This window comes from Macaca thibetana, chromosome 7 (assembly GCF_024542745.1).
Source record: "Macaca thibetana thibetana isolate TM-01 chromosome 7, ASM2454274v1, whole genome shotgun sequence".
Classification (NCBI taxonomy): domain Eukaryota; kingdom Metazoa; phylum Chordata; class Mammalia; order Primates; family Cercopithecidae; genus Macaca; species Macaca thibetana.
The window spans coordinates 45,036,032-45,054,067 of NC_065584.1; the positions used below are offsets into that span (position 1 = coordinate 45,036,032).

The window sequence follows — 18,036 nt, forward strand, 5'->3', positions numbered from 1 at the left end:
GTTTCTTTTCTCCTCCTGCTTTTAGGAACCTTTCTTTACCCTTGACCTGTGGGAATTTGATTATTAAGTGCCTTGAGGTAGTTTTCTTTGGGTTAAATCAGCTTTGTGTTCTATAACCTTCTTATACTTGAATATTGATATTTTTCTCTAGGTTTGGAAGTTCTCTGTTATTATCCCTTTAAATTTTCTATTCATCTCTCTCTCTCTACCTTCTCTTTAAGACCACTAACTCTTAGATTTGCCATTTTGAGGCTATTTTCTATACTTTTAGTCATGTTTCCTTCTTTTTTATTCTTTTTTTCTCTTCTGTCTATTTTCAAATAACCTGTCTTTAAGTTGTTTCTCATGCTTGATCAATTCTGCTATTAAGAGACTGTGATGCATTCATCAGTATGTCATTTGCATTTTTTAACACCAAAATTTCTGTTTCTTTTTAATTTTTTAAATTTCTCTGTTAAATTTATCTGATAGAATTCTGAATTCTTTCTGTGTGTTATCTTGAATTTCTTTGAGTTTCCTCAAAACAGCTATTTTGAATTCTCCTTCTGAAAGATGACATATCTCTGTCTCTCTGGGATTGTTCCCTGGTTTCTTGTTCAGTTCGTTTGGTGAAGTCATTGTATTAGTCTGTTTTCACACTGCTATAAAGATGCTACCTGAGACTGGTAATTTATAAACAAAAGAAGTTTATTTGACTCACAGTTCTGAATGACTGGGAAGGTCCCAGGAAACTTAAAATCATGGTAGAAGGCACAGGGAAAACAAGCACCTTCTTCACAAGGTAGCAGGATTGAGAGAGAGGGAGGGGGAACTGCCAAACACTTTTAAACCATCAGATCTTGTGGGAACTCACTCACCATCATGAGAACAGTGTGGAGGAAACTGCCCCCATCATCCAATCACCTCCCACCAGGTCCCTCTGTCAACACATGGGGTTTACAATTTGAGATAAGATTTGGGTGGAGACACAGAGCCGAACCATATTAGTCTTGTTTTCTTGGATGGTCTTAATGCTTATGGAAGTGCTACCAGGGTACCTCCAATGTTTTCTTAAGGCCCAAGGTTTCTTCATTCATCTTGTGGTGAATGCTGCTAGGCCCACAACTCACCCTTTAGGACAGAAGGATTCCCTCTGGTCAGGATAGGTTCAGAAATGTCATCCAGTAGCCAAGGCCTGCAATCTGGGACCCCTAGAGTCCGCTTGATGCTATTCCTCACTGTGTTCAAGCTGGTACATAAGCTGCAAAATAAAGTCTCATTCATTCTTTTCTCTCCTCTTCTCAAGCAGAAGGGGTCTCTCCTTGGTAGGATCTGCATGTTTTGTTGTCTCTATGTTATGCAGTGGAAGAGAAACAATGCATTTTGGGGACAATTAGGACCCATGCAGATGAGGTATTGGTTCGCAACCCAAACCATAATATACATTATCAGGCAAGAGGTATGGCAGTTCCAGATCAAGACCCAGAGTGGAACTATCAAAGGGGCAATCAGGACTTGGGCAGGAGACATTTTATGGTCACTTGTTGGTTGGAAGGGATGAAGAAATGTATGCAAAAGCCTGTTAACCATGAGAAGGTTAAGAAAGTTTCTCAGGGCAAAGATGTGAATCCAGCTTTGTTTCAAGGGCATTTAGTTGAGGCAATCAGGAAATATACTAACACTGATCCTGCCTCAAGGGAAGGACAGACCCTTTTGGGAGTACATTTTATAACCCAATCTGCCCCTGATAGCTGTAAGAAGCTACAATAAGCAGCTATGGGTCCCCAAACTCCCATGGAACAGCTCGTGGATATGGCATTTTAGTTTTTAATAACAGGGACAAAGCAGAGGAGGCAGAAAGAACAAGAAGGACCTCCCACAAGGTGCAGCTCTTGGCTCTAGCCTTAAGCTCATCCCCCACATGGGGCTGCCCTCCTGGCTCTTGGCCTGAACAAGGGAAGCTGAAAGGTGGGAAGGCCAAAGCTGGATGTCTGAGTCACCATGCCTTGGGAATGAATTAGTGTGCACACTGTAAGAAAACTGGCCATGGAAGAGGGATTGCCCAGCTCTCAGAAGGGAGCTATTGGCACCCGAACCAATGATGGCCGAAATAGCCAGGCAAGTCCAAGAGTGACGGGGCCTGAGACCTTCCACCACAGCTCCCATTGGACAACTAGGCATATCTCTAGAGGAGCCTTGGCAGGTAAGAATATTAACTTCCTTCTGAAGTGCTTATTCTGGTTTTGACCCATTACAATGGGCGTCTGTCACCCCAAAACTGTATGGTCAGGGAAACAGATGGAAAAGCCCATAGATGTCATTTTACCTATCCTTTAAGCTGCTCTTCAAGGACTTTGGTTTTCTCCTGAGTGCCCCACCCCTTTTTGGGAAGGGATTTGTTAGCTGCAAACAGCAGTAACTTTTGGAAATCTCAACAGACAGAAATTGCTCCTTCTCTTCTGTGACTAAATATCAGGCTTTGTTGCTAGATGCTCTTTATATAACACTTAAAGTATGTCAAACTTTGAATCCAGCTACCTATTTGCCTAAACCCACAGGCACCCTAGATCATTCTTGTATACAAGTTATAGAGCAAGTTTACTCCAGCCCTCTGGATTTAAAGGATGAGCCTCTAGGTAATCCTGAGGTAGAATGGTTTACAGACGGAAGTAGCTTTGTGCACCAGGGAAACAGGAGAGCTGGGTATGCTGTTGTCAGTTAACACAAGGTAATTTAATCTCAGGCCTTACCAGCTTCTACCTCAGCTCGAAAGGCGGAATTAATAGCTCTTTTAGAGCCCTGCAATTGAGAAAGGATTTAAGAGTTAACATTTACACTGATTCTAAGTATGCCTTTCTGGTACTTCATGCTCTCGCTGCTATCTGGAAAGAACAGGGATTCTGAACTGCTAAGGGTTCCCCTATAAAACATCACTTAGATGTTCTAAATCTGTTAGATACTGTTTTGCTGCCCAAGGAAGTAGCTATAATCCATTGCAGAGGACGTCAAAAAGGAGACTCTAATGTGGCTGAGAGAAACTCCTCTGCAGATGTAGCTGCTCAGGCTGGCATTAAAGGAGCCAGTTGGACTTGTCGGCATGTTAGTGCCCTCAGCCAGGGCAATGACAGACCCTGGATATACTAAAGAGGAACAAGAATGGGCTAATGGTCAGGGCTTAATTCAAGAGCTTTCTGGCTGTTTTGTAAATGACAGCAAACTGTTAATAACAGTTACTAATCAGTGGAAAATAGTTAAGCATTTGCGTGACTCTACTCATTTGGGAAGAGTTTCCCTGTCTCAGTTAATGTCTTCTTTTAGGAAAAAAGCTTTTTATATGAAAAGGCTTACTTAAAACAGTAAAGCAGGTAACTAGGGCCTGTGAACTATGCATCTGGAATAACCCAAATAAACCAGTCTTCATCTATTCCTCTAGTAAGGCCTGTTCGGCATCGGGGAATGTATCCTGGTGAAGATTGGCAAATAGACTATACTCAGATGCCCCCATGTAAAATATTTAAATATTTATTAGTGTTCATTGACACCTTTACCAGTTGGGGTTGGATCAAGGCTTTTCCTACACAGCCTGAAAAGGTAACTGAGATTTCTAAACTGCTAATGGAAGTAATTCCTAAATTTGGACTGCCTAAAAGCTTACAGAGTGATAATGGCCCATCTTTCATAGTGACAATTACCCAAAACATATCTTCAGCCCTAGGAATTCAGGACTGCCTTCCCTTGGCATGGAGGTCACAGTCTTGGGGAAAGTGGAAAGAGCCAGTCAAACTCTGAAAGGGACTCTTGCTAAACTGTTCCAAGAGACATCAGAAATCTGACTGTCTTTATTACCTGTAGCCTTATTAAGGGTTCAAGTGGACCCTAAGGGAAATCTGCAGCTCAGTCCTTTTGAAATAATGGATTAAAGGCCTTTCTTAACTACAGACCTCCTAATTGACATAGATACTTTCAAGCTACAGAATTATGTGATCAACTTAGGACAAGTGCAAAATGCACTTCTTGAATATGGAAATCAAAGACTCCCTTCCCCTACTAAGGAAAAGAATCTTGTTACAACACAGCCGGGAGACTAGGTCCTATTAAAAAACTTGGAAGGAAGGATCCCTAGCAGATCAACTTTCCTCAAAATGGAGGTGACCCTAACAAGTTCTCCTTAGTACCCCAACTGCAGTTAAACTTCTGGGAATAAACAGGTGGGTCTGCTTATCTCAAATTAAACCCATTTCTTATGAAGTTCCACAGACCAATGGAGCACAAGAGACTGATCTCATTTATTCCTGTGAGCCAATCAGTGACCTTCGACTCCTGTTCAGAAGAAATGAAAGGGATGGGTAACATAAAGATGTGGATTGACATTCTACTTTGCAATATAAGTTGGAATCAGGCAGAGAGTAACTTATTTACTGAGTGGGCACGGACTTTAGCCTCTCTACATAAACAAACTGTTGGGTGTGTGGACATTTTAACAGCAGCTCGAGGGAGAACTTGTGCTTTGATCAAAGCCAAATGTTGCTTGTATGTTCCAGACTATTCAAATAATATCACCCAGGCTATGAAAACTTTAGACACTCATCTCTCTGCCATTGATGCACTATCAGTTGACCCTATATTGGCTTGGTTCCAACAACTGCCCAGTTCTTGGAAAGCCTTCCTGTTTAGTTTACTTGGAATGATTTTACTTTGCTTTTGTGGAATATATTACAGTTATCCTTTTTGTGTAGGAATGCAAGACAAGTTCACTCAACACTTTCTTAAATTGGACACTTATTAATCTTCCAGATATTGAATGATTTTTTTTGTCAGAACTCACAGTTATGAACGACCTTCCATACCAATGCTCTCTGACTGAGCTCCTCTCTACCTTAAATGCAAGAGACCATAGTTAGGCAGGAATATCATCACCACTATTCAGCCTGAAGAAGTTACAGAAGATGGATCTTCATCCCTCTGCAACCCTTAGGATTGAGGTCCTCTTGTAAAGGAAGCGGGGAGATATGTCAGGGGCATTTGAACCAGAGTGACACCATCTTGAGTAAGGGCTGGGAAAATGAGGCCGGGACTTGCTGGACTGCATCCTCAGAAAGGTAAGCATTCTGAGCCTCTACATGTTCACAGTTAAGGGTACAAATTAATAATGTTTACTAAACAGACCCAGACTTGGGAGTGTCCAGATATCCCGATATCTGGAGAACAAAGACATTCCTAATTTCCCTTTAAAGATAATAATATCGATTCTTGCAAAATATACTAATTAAGAAAATTAATCCTTTATCACAAACCCTTGTAGCAGACTATATCTCCCCATATATACCAGTATTGTACTAGGGTGGATGCGTGCCTCCTTTTACTTTCAGGAACATCCTACTCTGTCTATGGAGTAGCTGTTCTTTCACCACTTTACTTTCACCAAAAACTTGCTTTTGCTTAGCACTGTGGACTCGCCCTGAATTCTTTCTGGTGCAAGATCCAAGAACCCTCTCTTGAGGTCTGGATCGGGACCCCTTTCCTGTAACCAGAATCACCCTCTTATAAGCTAAACGTAACGTTTAGTGGCAAGGAATTTCATAGACAGCAATGCAATGTGCTTGAAATTGCAGAAATAAACACTTCTACACTTGCATAAGATAATATTGAGTCTTCCCAAAGGAAATGCCTTTTTTTTCTCCTGTTAACACAAAACAGTATCTGATTCCAATTTTCTAAAAACTCCACACATTCAGCGTAACCTCTGTTATGAGTAATATCTTAACTGTGTTCACTAACATCTGTTAAATTATTTGGCTAATGATACATCTTAAGTGAACAGGTAGGGGTTGTGATGTTAAGTCAGGGTCTTGACACTTTCAGTTCATGAATTGCATTTCTCTAACTTAGGTTAATGAACAGACTTCCATACTATTTTGCTGCATGTGCTAAGATTAGCATTAGTTGATTTAATTTGACCTAAAGCTTGCACTTTAACTACAAGTTCTAAGCTCATCCTGAATTATATCTATCATTTGGCTGAGAACCCTGCTATCTGCTGAGATACTGTCCTTATAACCATGCCTTTGTGGCTATAGAAATAGAGTTATTATACAAATATGTTCCAGTTAATGGGAGACACTCAGGGGAAGCATTGGGAAAAATGGCAAAGAGCGTCGCCAATCTGTGCTTAGTATTAACCCAGTAATTTTGTAAATGAAGAGATGAGTTTGCTTTTTTTTTTTTTTTTTTCTTTTGAGACAGAGTTTCACTCTTGTTGCCCAGGCTGGAGTGCATTGGCACAATCTCGGCTCACTGCAACCTCCACCTCCTGGATTCAAGTGATTCTCCTGCCTCGGCCTCCTGAGTAGCTGGGATCACAGGCGGACGCCACCACGTCCAGCTAATTTTGTGTAGTTTTAGTAGAGATGGGTTTTCACCATGTTGGCCAGGCTGGTCTTGAACTCCTGACCTCAAGTGATTCACCTGCCTCGGCTCCCCAAAGTGCTAGGATTACAGGCATGAGCCACTACGCCCGGCCTGAGTTTGCTTTTTCATTTACAGCCTCAAACTAAATTTGAATTGCACTTTTAGAAGTAGGAGGCAACTACGTTTTGATTTCATAAAATTTTGATCTTAACATGATAGCATGTTTGAAGGACTTAATTTTTCTAGAAACATTATTTGCTTCCATTTATCTGCTTGTGAAGGAACATAATAAAGAGAGGCCACTGATATGGGAAGAAGGAGAAATATTGCTTCAACAAGCTCATTCCACTAGTCAGATTTGTCAAGGAAAAGGTGAACTGATACCTTTTTAAAATAATATTCCCTGCAAGAAAAGTTGCTCATTTTATTCATGTTTGACATTTCATAGTAAAGGTAAAATTCATTTTTAATGAAAAATACTCCACAGGGTTGTTAATTAAAAGAAACACAGGAAGAGAGAACTGTCATTTTAAAAGAGCAGCTCATGAATTAGAGAAAGTCACCAGCCAAAAATACAGCTCGTGATATTCTCTCCAGGATAGGTGGCTGACCTGCCAGTGGAAACAGCCCTAACCTGCACCCTGATTGGCACCTGTGCCATCTAGGCACAAGGTGTTTTTGCCTCAAAAACTTCAGTAAATTTAGAGAAGTCGTTTCTTGAGCTTGTTGATTAAGTGTTTTATTATAATTCTTTTTTGTGCATTGTTCTTTTTATTTTTGGTGTGCAACTTGAGGGCAAAGCATGTGAATAATGTAATCATAGCATCTAGAGTAGTATTTTGTACTGTAATATTTTAAATATATTTGGCAGGTTGGTGAATCAACATTTGCATGCCTTGTATTTGCAAGAGGATCAAATACAGATATTACATGGATTTATATTCCTCTAACATAAATACTATTTCTAGGAAAAGGTTAAAGAGGCTAGAATTGTTTAATTTGTTGAAGAGAAATGAATGCCATGAAAGTGTGTGGCAGAGCCAGGTTGTGAAAAAGTTGTAAAATTTCCATTTGATGAGTTCACACGTCTTTTCTCCCACTTCCTAGAACTTCTAGTCTTGCCTCTGTCGCCACTTCCCCCATTTTGTTCTTCACAGAACTTTATGGTGCTCAGAAATACCCACTCTTCTGTTGACTCCACCTAACATCCTTTAGGAAGCTGTAGGGCTTGAAGGGTGCAAGATGCAGAATCCTTATGTCCATGCCACGTTTGGAACCAATCGAAATATCAAAATATGACTGTTATTACTGAGAAAGCTGATTAGTGGAGATGGTTTCAGGGCTGTATCAAGTGGTCTTCCTGATATTTTAGCCCTGAATTAGGCAGACTTACCATGCAGGCACAGGTATGGCTGAATAACTCCTCAGTAGACAGTTGCAATGGAATGCATCATCCCTCCAGGCAGGATGGCTTCAAAAGGGGAGAGGAAGTGGCTAAGCTGTTTATTTTTCCAATCTCATCAACCAGAGAGGTCACTCCTTTCCTGGGGAGAAGGAAGTTAAAGACCAAGAAAACTGTTGGGAATATCAACTTTGCACAGGTCCCTCCAAATATATCCATAAGGAGGAGAGTATGTATTTGCACATTCCTCTAAAGTGTAGAAATGTAATTATAGTATTGATGAATGATTTGTAACATTTATAACACATTTATACACATATATACATACATGTGCTGTTTTATATATGCATATACATTTATATTATTATAAATATATAAAATACTTTTATATTTATATATTTATATTATATTTATATTATAAATATAAATACATTATTATAAATGTATATAAATATATTTATACTTCTATAAATGTATATGCATATATAAAACAGCACATATATGTATATAATCTTTAATATCACACATTTATTTACACGTCTCTGCAGTGGTAAAATTCCAGGCAAAGTGATTATGACATGAAGGACTGCAGGCAACATGGAGGAGATGCATGGCACCATTAACATTTTGGCAGAAGGCCCTCAGATCAAACTATAGAGAAGAGTTAGGATCATGGACTACGTACATCAGAATTGCTTGGAAAGCTTATTCAAGTTGCAGGTTTCTGGGCCTCACTTCAGAGATACAGAATCATAGTTACCTGGTATGGGGGGTAAGGATTCACTCTGGGTGATTCATGTACACAGCATAGTTGGAAAGCCACTGCCCCAAAGGCAAGTGCCTCCCCTTAAAATAGTACAGAAGATGGTGACCAGTTTTGGTCCCTCTCTATTCCCCATGGAGAGGAGACGGAGAAAATGGCTTAGCTACAAGGTAAGTTATTCAGATTATGAATGAAGACTCTTCTGACAATGAGAGACCAGGGAAATGGCTGCACGGTGGGAACTGTGAATAGTTCCCAGTGTGCAGAATCTCCCACCTGAGAAGATTCTTAGCACTTAAAGCCATGCTAGAATATATGATCCATGGGGGAAGCAGGGCACCTGCTTTTATCCAGCCAATCTGTCTTCTTTTTGGCCTCCATGATGAACACCCTAGCCTCTCACCCCTGCTCCTTTTCCCACAAGCCCTTACAGACATGATGTTTGTAGTCTCTCTGGTCCTGGCCTCTGACCAAAGTCCTTATTCCAGGGATTGTTTAAAGAAAATTGAATACAATATATGTGATTCGCTCTGTGAAAGTTTCTGTCTATATTATACTTGTTGAGAGAGTTGATAAATTTAGTGTTTTTGAACATTTCATACCATGTTACTCTGACAAATTACAGCTTTTGTTGAAAGTTAGACTCCACTTAATATTGATTTAGTTTAAGGTTGTCTTTTCTAGGATGATAAACTCTCATTGTGAGAGGATAGTGTGCTAGTGTATGGAATTGGCATGGCTGCTGCTATGTGTAGGATAACACGGGCCTGACCGTAGGGGTCTAATGACTTTCAGAGGCTTTCTGCTTCATGAGCTTCTGATCTATACAAGTAAACTGAGCAACCAGCCACTGAATTTATTTGCTGCACAAGATAACTTTTGTGCGTTAAAAACCTGGAGAGTTGACCTTAACTCTTGCTGGCAATCTGTGCGGTGTCAGTGTCCTACAGGGAATGGGATGGTAAAGAGCATACTCTGCTAGACTCCAGGTCAAACCAAAATGTAGAGGGCACCATCTGAATTGCAGTCTGGACGTACCCTTTATAATCTCCCTGGTGATTTATCCCAACTTCCTTCTTTCTTCCTTCACTACTCCTCATGCCAGACAGTCCTTCAGATTGGAAGGTGTTCTGAAAACTGTGATATTTAACTTGATTTTTCCCAAGGATTCTGATTTTTCAAACCCTTAGAAAGAGGAATGTGGGGTGTAAAAAAATTCCTGCTGTTTTAGCTATTTCAAGTCAGAAGAGGTTTTCCCAGAACCCTCTGAACGATTGGTTTGGTGAATGAATAATCATGGTTTTTGACCATAGTGTGAAATGTGGTGTCAGGTGCTGAGACACTCCATTTTCATTTAGTTTATCTACTTATGAATTTATAATATGCAAACTTATGTGGTTATACTTCTCTTCATAAGTCATGGTCAAGATATGAACAGTTCTTTGTGTCATTATTTAGTATCCCAAATCATAATAGTATAATAATGGTTTTACATTTGATTTGATGTCCGACAGTCCATTGCACAGTATTCTGAGACTATGACGCTGTGGAAATAACTGATATGATGGAAGTAACTCTTAATTTGAGTGGCCACCTTAATTTCTTATGCCTCAATTTGATCATTTTTAAATGAGAGTAATTATAATATCTGACACTTCTGAAGCTCTTACAGTTTAGAAATCTGTTTAAGATGCAATATCTTACATGTCCTTCAGAGAATATAACATTGTCTCCATTTTGTAAATGAGAAATCCAAGAACCAGGGGAGTTAGATAATTTGCTATAATCCCTCAATATTAAGTGACAAAGTAATAGTCCTGGAACTAAAACAAGTCTTTGAAAAGCTTGTTAATTTTTCTCCTATGTATAATACATCCTGTAGAGCTTAAGGAATTATTGGGTGAAGTAGGTAAGATGATAGCAAAAGTATTTTTAAAATATCAACAGTCGTACAAATGTGCAGTTAATATTAATAAGCAGGATTGTCTTTACTAATAAAGCTTTTCAATACTCTTACTTTTCTCTTTAGTTCCATGAAGTTGTAAGAGTTCAAAGCTGATAGATGATAAAGCAATTAAAATACAGGTAAATCTTTGAATGGCAGTTTCAAAACCTTGGCTCTTTATTTCTTTTTCCTTTATTTACGGAACTAGCTTTCTCTTCCTTGCTAAGAGAGCTTTCTTTTTCAAAACCTTGTCATTCAGCAAATTTCTAGGATTTCCACAGTCCCTAGAGAATGAAACTGCCCAGATTGGGGGTGGAGTCGGGTGGAACATATCCAGAGATTTGACACTTTGTGGATATAGACAACACAGTGAATATGGTGACAAAGGACCTTGCTGGCCTCAGCTGTGAGGCCCAGCAGGAGGTTGGTATATAAAAGAGAGTTTATGTTTTGATGCAGATTTCTAACCTTTTCCTACATAAATGAGACAGGAAATGCTTTCCCATATTAGATTTTTTAAAGATCTTAATTTCCTTTTGGTTTTGTTATTAGACTTCTTTAATAAAAACAAGTTAGCATAATTAAATTTTAATAGGTAAAAATCCTAAATGAGGCATGAATAAAAATAATTCAGTTAAACTTTCATAAAAAAACAAAAGCAGGAACTCTTAAAGATTTCATAGATTGATTCTGTGTCAGCACCCCCAGGTGATTCTTGTGTACACATTTAGAATCACTGACCTAGAACAGTGGTTTTCAACCCTGGATGCACATTAGAATCACCCAGGGAACTTAAAAAAAAAAATCTATATACCCTGTCCCAAACTAATTTAAATTAGAATCTCTAGAGGTGAGGCCCATTGTACTTTTATTCAGAGCTCCCCAGGTGAGTCTAAACTAGAGCCTTAGTGGAAAACCATCGCTTTATACATATATCTTTAACATCACACACGTTTATTTGCACTTCTAAATATTACACAATCACCAGGGGTAAAATTCCAGGCAAAATGACTGCAAAACTCACCTTGTAGCTGGGCCATTTTCTCTGTCTCTTCTCCATGGGGAAAAGAGAGGGACCAAAACTGGTCACCATCTTCTGTACTATTTTAAGGGGAGGCACTTGCTTTTGGGGCAGTGGCTTTCCAGTTATGCTGTGTGCATGAATCACCCAGAGTGAATCCTTACTCCCCATACCAGGTAACTATGATTCAGTATCTCTGAAGTGAGGCCCAGAAACCTGCAACTTGAATAAGCTTTCCAAGCAATTCTGATGTACGTAGTCCATGATCCTAACTTTTCTCTATAGTTTGATCTGAGGGCCTTCTGCCAAAATGTTAATGGTGCCATGCATCTCCTCCATGTTGCCTGCAGTCCTTCATGTCATAATCACTTTGCCTGGAATTTTACCACTGGAGATTGTATAATCTTTAGAAGTGTAAATAAATGTGCATGACATTAAAGACACGTGTTTAAAGTGATGGTTTTCCACCAGCGCTGTAGTTTAGACTCACCTGGGGAGCTCTGAATAAAATACAATGGGCCTCAGCCCTAGAGATTCTAATTTCAATTAGTTTGGAACAGGTTATATAGATACCCGTTTTTCTAAGTTCTCCGGGTGATTCTAACGTGCATCCAGGGTTGAAAACCACTGTTCTAGGTCAGTGATTCTAAAGCTGTACACAAGAATCACCTGGGGATATTGACATAGACTCAATCTATAAAATTTTTAAGAGTTCCTGCTTTTGGTTTTGGTTTTTATGAAAGTTTAACTGAATTATTTTTATTCATGCCTTATTAAGGATTTTTACCTATTAAAATTTAATTATGTTAATTTGGTTTTATTAAAGAAGTCTAATAATAAAACCTAAGAGAAACTAAGATCTGTAAAAAATCTAAAATAAGTGGAACCACATGCTGCAGAAAGCGCCTTACTCTTTTTTGCTACTTAGGATGTTAGCTATCCTAAGCTTCTGAAATAGGTTGTACTCCCCTCACGCCACCAGTTTCCAGATGTTATTTTATTTCCTCCTTCCAGGCCTTTGAGGAAGATATTACTGTTCAATTTTATAAGCCAAAAACCTGAGATTCACAGAGGTTAAGTGGATCATCAAGATTGTAACCCTGATAAGCAGCAGAAACAGAATTTAAACCACAGGGTTTACTTTGATACCAGTAATCTTTTCTTGTATTACATTGTCTTTAGATACAGAAAACTCTGGAACAATTTTTGCAGAACTAACAGTTTGTAATGCTTTTCATTTAAAACACTAATGCTATCCTTTCTTTGCAGAGATTTATTTTAAAACACAAACGTAGAGGCTATTGTAAAATAAAAGCAGGAAACAAAACTATTACTCAGTATTTTCAGGAAAGAACGATTACATAGGTAGGAAATTTGGAGAATATAACGTCAACTTTTACTAGCCAAAATTTCTTCCTCACTCTTTCTCTGTCTGTGGCAATACACTTTACAAAGTTCATCCTAAGTAAGCTGCAAATATCACTCATTAGGGTTGATTCTCCTTTCCATGCTGTATGTTATCATTGGGTTGGGGGAGGGGACCAAATGTAAGCCTCTACAAGATCCCAGAAAAGATGCAACACCTTCTACAGTCTAAAATCTGGATAATTTATTGATTTTGACTCACGGTTGGTTTGGTATGTTCAGTTTATTAAAAGTGTGTGCTACTAGGTGTGCAGGTAGGTTGCAAACACAGGCCGTCTGTATTACAGAGTTAGAAGGTTACTCTACCTGCACTACCATGAGCTTTCCCTTAACATGACTTCTTCCATTCTAAACCAACCTATTGATTACATAGACCCTTATATTGCCAATGATCCTCTTATCTGAAAATATAGTATAGTCTTTTTAATCTCCTACATTGGAAACATCGAACACCTTACAAAGTTCTTAAGGAATACGTGCAAGCCACTTAATTTATCAGTATGCTTGTTTGTTTTTCTGGGAAAACTCCATTATGAGTCTTCTTTACATAGCAATCAATATAGTTTGAAATTGTAATGCTGCCCTTGAAAATGTGAGAGGGATATCTTTTACGCTAATAAGCATTTTTGCTTTTGTTTCATACTCAGAATAAATCAAGGCACATGTTTGTGACTTCTACTTAAAAATAAGACATTTCTGGAAATTAGCAAAGTAAGTTTAGTTAACTAAATAATGGAAGCTAGAAATGAGACTATTAAAAGCTTCCAGTGGGTTCTTTATTTTAAATTGCTGCTCAAAGCTAATCAGTTTGTATTGCTCTAAAGAGACGAGGAGAAGACTTTGCATGTTAGTGGTTATTAATTCCATTCTTACTAAGTACTATCCAAAAGTGATTTCTTGACATGAAATAATCAGCTGTGCAATGTAGAGTTCACTAACCTGCATTTCTACCTCCATATTAAATATCTTTTATGTGTAGCTCATCAAAATATATGAATGGAAAGGTAAGTTTAATAAAAATAAAGGAAGAAAATCAGAATGAGGTTGAAATATAGGGATGTTATCCTTTTGGGCTTATGTCCCTTAAATGTCATGTTTTTCTCTGAACTAGCTTCATGGCTCAGGAAGAGGTTTTCAGAGTGCTGTGAAAACAGGGGGTAAGCTTAGGTGTAGTGTTAGAAAATCAGCAGGAGAGCAAAATGGGACCGGGACGGGGGCTGGAGAGCAGGAGGAGAGCAATGGTGGCTAAATTATAGCTAGAATGAGGCCACCGCTATCTGACAACCTAGGCCAGAGAAATGATTGTCACTTATTTCGCTCCTGAGATTAGACAAGTGTGCATGTGCACACACACTCAACAAAGATGGACACCGAAAAGATGACATATAATGACAAGAAATGTATCTTTCTATAATCAAATATATCCTCACAAATGCCCACATACGCATCATCTGTGTATTGTGTTCACATGATTGTTTAACAAACATTCATTGATATCTTATTCCTTTCTATAATGAGTCTATCACAGAGGGACTCCTACTTGACCTTTGTTCTTCTTCTGTTGATTTAACCAGACCTGACCTGTTTAAATGTGTGATCTCTGGGAAGGAAAAGCAGCTTAACTATTTATATGGCCTATTTGTCCAACAGTGCTGCTTCAGATGTTAAAACATTTCCCTACCCTCCAAAATAATCATCTCACTTTGCTAAAAGGTTTACATTTCATTATGTTTTATGTTGATTGCCTAGCTATAAAATACCATTAAAAGGTGACTGTAAATCAAAGATAATGTTCTATTGGCATCCTTGAAATATGCAGCAAACTTTCCCTTCAGTTCTTCAAGCGCCCCGCAGGTTTATATGACAAAGAGTATCACTCCAAATCCCTGCCGTGGCTCTAGGAACATAAATCTTTGCCTGCTTGTAATGTTTGTGTAGGGCTTTCTTGTACAAGTGTTTTGGTCTGTACAACAGTACCATGATTGAAGCTGGGAGGCCTTTGAGATTTATAGTTTCAATGGGTCACTGAACTCCATATCAAAAGTATTTGTTGATATTCTGCAGACAACTTAGGTATTCTCCAGTACATTGACCAATAATCTCCTGTTTTTCAAATGATTCAAATGTTACTGTAGCGTTGCCCTCAAAATTTCTTCTCTAAAAATGCCTACATACACTAACACACAAAAAAGAAAAAACATTCCTCCCGTAAATAGAGTAGTCATTTTGACTGTAGGTTGTTAGCCTACAGTCAAATGACTACAGAGGCTTAGCCAACTCTAGGCTTCAAATAAATCTACTGAACCTTTTAAATAAGATCTAAATATTTTCATGTCTCAGACAATGGGTCCTTTTGAGAAAGGCTTTGTAAGTTTTATCAGATTCCCCAAAAATTGTGTGACTCCAGAAGTGATTTAACACTGATTTTGATTTAATTCATAAGTGCCAAATACCACTGTCTTTTAATATGGCGTGGCTGTATAATTTGTACTGGAGTGAAAACTGTTGGCATTTTAAATTTTCACATATTTGGGATGATCCCTAGATATTCATATTGTACCTTAAAATCTAATTATAGATGAAGTTACCACAAATCTGACTAAGTTCTTCTTGAACACTTTACTTCTCCTGTCCAATTTATTCCCTTTGCCTGGAATGCCCTTACATCCTCTCCCTTTCTCTGCCTGTTGAAGTCCTTTAAGACCCAGCTAAAATAACACCATCTCTAAAGACTTCCAGATTTCCCCATTCAGAATTCATCTTTTGCTTCTCCATAATGCTCTTTCTATGTGCATTCCTTTTATTAAGGGCCCTTTTAAAGTCTAATTTGTATTGAGGTATATGACTGTATATTTCTAACTGGATTGCAAACCGCTATAAATGAGAGATATATTTTATTAATCGCTGCACCCTCCATTAGGCACAGTGCCTGACCCTTAATAGGTATTTAAAGAAATGCTTCTTGTTTAACTGTTTGATGAATATTGAGTTGATATCAGATGCCCTAAGTATGATTGTAGCATCTGACAGAGATATAAACACAAACTATATATTATCCATGGAATACTTACTTGGCAGTTTATTAGCATATGTAAATCATAATGGTCAAGGTAAATTAAAGAAATCATTGTATGATATTTTAAAATGTTTTCTCATTATTTATATGAGATGATACACTTTCAGCCAGTAATGTTGAATCTCATTCACTCATAATGAGCTCCTCGTGGCACCCAGAAAGCTTAACTGCACTGAGTTCTTTTGAATTCGGTCATCCTCCCTTATCTGCAATTTCCCTTTCTGTGGTTTCAGCTACCCACAGTCAACTGCATTCTGAAAATGTTAAACATAAAATTCTAGAAAAAAACCACTTTGTATGTTTTAAATTGTGGGTTGTTCTGAGAAGTGATGAAATCTGAAGCAGCCCAGCTCCATCCCACCGAGGATGAGAAAAATCCCTTCATCTAGCACATACCTACCATGTACACTGCCCACCTGTTAGCCATTTAGTAGCCATCTCAGTCATCAGATGGACTGTCATGGTATCACAGTGCTTATGTTCAAGTGATCTTTATTTTATTTAATAATGGCCCCAAAATGCAAGCGTGGTGATACTGGAGTGTTATTATAATTGTTTTATTTTATGATTAATTGTTTTTAATCTCCTACTGTGTCTAATTTATGAATTAAACTTTATCATAGGTAGGCATGTATAGGAAAAATGTATATGGTTCAGTACTGTCTGCAGTTTTGGGCATCCACTGGGGGTCTTGGAATTGTCCCCAGTGGATAAGGTGAGACTATTCTATTTTGCTATATATAAAAGTATTTTTAGTAAGTCTTAGCAAGTAATAGCTGTTAAAAATGAATGTTGCATTAGCTTCTGTTTTTAGACATTTTAAAGTGATCCTCAACTGGGATTTCTTTTACTTTTTCTTTTTTAGAGCCTATTTTCAGGAAGCCTGACTTCTCAATAATTAAGAATGTCATCTTTTATTACTTACCTCTTAATATACAGAATCACTTTCATTCTATAAAACCCTGAGTAGATTTATTTTTAAAATAGCTCATATTTATATAACACTGTGCAGATTCAGATGCACTTTTATATGCATCATCCAAGGTGATCCTCAGGACAATGCTGTGAGGTAGACTGGATTTCTTCTCATTTTAATAGATGAATAAACAGACTGAGACTCTACTTACCTAAGGCCACTTACGCCAGATGAGTGAGGCAATGGGTATAGAACTCAGGAATTATGACTCCAGTGGTAGTCAGTATTCATTCTGCTACTATTTTGTGCTCCCTCTAAGGTGCAAGATAGAACCTATTCATGCAATAGATATGCCTTGTGCATTTTCATGTGTCAAATGCTATATGTTCTAGGTATTCAGGGTACATCAGTAAACAAAGCCAACAAAAAATGAAATCCTTGTTGAGCTTAAATGTGTGTTTGGGAGAACAACAAATAAATAAAATGTATTATCTATTTGAAGATAATGAGAGCAATGGAGGAAAATGAATCAGAAAAGAAGGTTCAAGCATTTGTGGAGGGTTGCAATTGTATGTAGGATAATTAGACCTCATTAAAAACTGTTGCTTGAACAAAGACTTAAAGAAGATAAGGAGCAAGGCTTATGGATATCCAAGGGATACAAGCAGAGGAAATACTGACTATAAAGTCCCTGAGAGAAAAGTTTTCTTGGCATGTTTGAAGGACAGAATGGAAGCCGGTTAGCCTGTACTGTGGTGAGAAAGGAGCAAACAGTGGGAGATAAGGTCAAAAGGTGTAGTCTGGGAATACACTGTAAGCGTAAGAGTTAAAGAAAGAGGAAAGAAACATGAACTGCAGCTTGGCAGTAAAGACAGGTTTATTTTAGATAAAACCTGAGACAGACTTCTGGCTTATTTCGGTCAGGAGCACTTTCTCTTACAGACTAAGAGTATATATTGGTTTTAGGGTGAGGGGGCTTATCAGAAGCTTGGAATGTTTCTGTGTGACGGAGAATTTTTATGGTGGGGTTGGAATGTCTCTGGGAGGAGGGGAGGTTATCTTGGGGCTAGCATGTCTCTGGTCTGGGAGGGGTCTGGAATG

At 38.3% G+C, this 18,036-nt stretch overlaps 1 protein-coding gene across 1 annotated transcript in view; it reads left to right on the plus strand.

The window, feature by feature from the left end:
* The window catches only part of KCNH5 (potassium voltage-gated channel subfamily H member 5), a 344,305-nt gene that overhangs the window by 288,597 nt on the left and 37,672 nt on the right, over positions 1 to 18,036 (plus strand). The gene's annotated exons all lie outside the window — the stretch shown is intronic.